The 2959-nt window shown below is 34.7% G+C and overlaps 1 pseudogene; it reads left to right on the plus strand.

The window, feature by feature from the left end:
* Positions 1-2959, plus strand: part of LOC108365464 (putative uncharacterized protein DDB_G0277255) — an 88845-nt pseudogene that overhangs the window by 64114 nt on the left and 21772 nt on the right.

Below are 2959 nucleotides of genomic sequence, written 5' to 3' on the forward strand. Positions count from 1 at the left end.
CCTTAACGGTTTTACCAGTTAGCTTTAGTTACATGTATAAGCTTAGTTTTATCGAAAAAGCACAAGTACTGCTTGGAGTGTCCACCAAAAGCATTTTGGGCTGGAATTTTATTCACCGTGTTTCCTGTTTTCCATGCTTCGTAGTACTAATACTTTTTTGAGGTTACCTTCTACCTTTTGGTTATTCTGTATTGAATAGTTTCTGTTCGACTACCATGGCCGAGTGGGTAGAGGTCAGCACTATCACTTGGTAGGACCCAGGTTCAATTCTGATTCGACGAACATACAAAAATAGTTTTCTTCTAAAAGCGGGTGCACCTCGACAGACGAGTCTATCTCTGTCATGAAAACCCATCCTACACCTAACCCAAAAAGCCTAAACGGCCAGTGTGAGATTGTTAATTATATGATCATATGCCTTTCCGTTGTGATTCTTGCTATTTCGGCTGCTTATCAGAACTTCGCCGTTCCCTTCGTAAATAAGGAAATTTTAATCTGGTTTAACAATTACAGCAGCCTTATTTTCCATGTGAAGAATGTAAATAGTTAGCAAAGCCAGAGGGAAACTTCTAACGCAGGACTCTATAATACATAATGTGCCAGATCATATGTCCAACAACCGAACCTTGTGGCACTCCTTTTGTAGTTTTAAACGATTTCCATGCCTGGTAAAGTTCAAAAGTACACAGTTTTGTTCGGAAAATTTGTCATTTTAAATTTTAACAGTCTGATAAACTTTAAAATCGATTTTTGGAACTTTGGCCAAAGTTATAAAATAGTAGTTTTTCCGAAGGTTTCAACCGTAACACTCAAATGGTGGTTGACATTCTAACTTATTCATCCTTAGTCAGCGCATGGTCTTAAACTATTCTATAGATTAAGTGTATCATAGTCCTGTTAGTGCTGCTTCATCGTTTAGAGTGGACTATAAAGTTTTGGTGACAAAAAGATGTTGATAATCCCAAGTACCGCTTTTTCAAGTAGCATTTATAATTTATTTTGCCTGTTTTTCAGAACAAAATTTGTGTTTAAAAGGCAAATTAATTTTAAAATCTACTTAAGGAAATGGCACTAAATTTGAAAAGGTTTAGAGGTTTAAGTTTTAGCATTTATGTCGGAACTTCAGAAAACTTTAAATGCGTTGAAGTACTTTTTCTTTGATTAGGAGTCGACTTATCGTGTGCTCTCAAGATGCTTCTGCTTTTTTAAAATCATTACTCCATGCATGCTATACATTTTCTAAAAAAGTATGGAAACATTCGCTTTCGTTGGGCAGTAAATTTAATGCTTCCTCATTGCTTTCATATTGTTTTCAAAAGAAGCGTAAGGGAAACAATGTCGATTCAAAACGCCAGTTATATTCCCACAAGCAACGAAGAGGAATGTTGCCGCATTGCTTCTGAGTGGAATTACTCCAATATTTTCCTTGCGGGTTTACTCTGTACTGAAGTGTATCTTGAATATATTTGTGATTTAACTTCTCCATTTCTTTTACGTATCTCCATATCAGTTAGTGTTCAATTATGACCATGAAAGTTCCTTTAAGCACATATCATTGAGATAATTAAGAAAAGCTTAAAAGCTCCAAAAATCCTCGCAAAATATATATTTCAGTCATTTTTTGAATTCGTTCAATCCACGAGAACCATTTTATGTTATAGGAACTGACTCGAAGAAAATAATCTCATACCTATCACCATTACCATGAGCTCCCACACTGAACAGATCTTGTAAATATGTCTAGCCGTACTTGCGATGCACACACTCATAAAGTTATTTCTACCCGAGCATTTAAGATAGAAATAGNAACTCTATAATACATAATGTGCCAGATCATATGTCCAACAACCGAACCTTGTGGTACTCCTTTTGTGGTTTTAAATGATTTCCATGCCTGGTAAAGTTCAAAAGTACACAGTTTTGTTCGGAAAATTTGTCATTTTAAATTTTAACAGTCTGATAAATTTTAAAATTGATTTTTGGAACTTTGGCCAAAGTTATAAAATAGTCGTTTCTCCGAAGGTTTCAACCGTAACACTCAAATGGTGGTTGACATTCTAACTTATTCATCCTAAGNTTTGGAACTTTGGTCAAAGTTATAAAATAGTCGTTTCTCCGAAGGTTTCAACCGTAACACTCAAATGGTGGTTGACATTCTAACTTATTCATCCTAAGTCAGCGCATGGTCTTAAACATTTCTATAGATTAAGTGTATCATAGTCCTGTTAGTGCTGCTTCATCGTTTAGAGTAGACTATAAAGTTATAGTGACAAAAAGATGTTGATAATCCCAAGTACCGCTTTCTCAAGTAGCATTTATAATTTATTTTGCCTGTTTTTCAGAACAAAATTTGTGTTTAAAAGGCAAATTAATTTTAAAATCTACTTAAGGAAATGGCACTAAATTTGAAAAGGTTTAGCGGTTTAAGTTTTAGCATTTATGTCGGAACTTCAGAAAACTTTAAATGCTTTGAAGTACTTTTTCTTTGATTAGGAGTCGACTTATCGTGTGCTCTCAAGATGCTTCTGCTTTTTTAAAAACATTACTCCATGCATGCTATACATTTTCTAAAAAAGTATGGAAACACTCGCTTTCGTTGGGCAGTAATTTTAATGCTTCCTCATATCTTTCCCTCATAGCTTTCATATTGTTTTCAAAAGAAGCGTAAGGGAAACAATGTCGATTTAAAACGCCAGTTATGTTCCCACAAGCAACGAAGAGGAATGTTGCCGCATTGCTTCTGAGTGGAATTACTCCAATATTTTCCTTGCGGGTTTACTCTGTACTGAAGTGTATCTTGAATATATTTGTGATTTAACTTCTCCATTTCTTTTACGTATCTCCATATCAGTTAGTGTTCAATTATGACCATGAAAGTTCCTTTAAGCACATATCATTGAGATAATTAAGAAAAGCTTAAAAGCTCCAAAAATCCTCGCAAAATATATATTTCAGTCAT

This window comes from Rhagoletis zephyria, unplaced genomic scaffold (assembly GCF_001687245.7).
Source record: "Rhagoletis zephyria isolate East Lansing unplaced genomic scaffold, Rhagoletis_zephyria_1.1 Rzeph_scaffold_01881, whole genome shotgun sequence".
Taxonomy (NCBI): Eukaryota; Metazoa; Arthropoda; class Insecta; order Diptera; family Tephritidae; genus Rhagoletis; species Rhagoletis zephyria.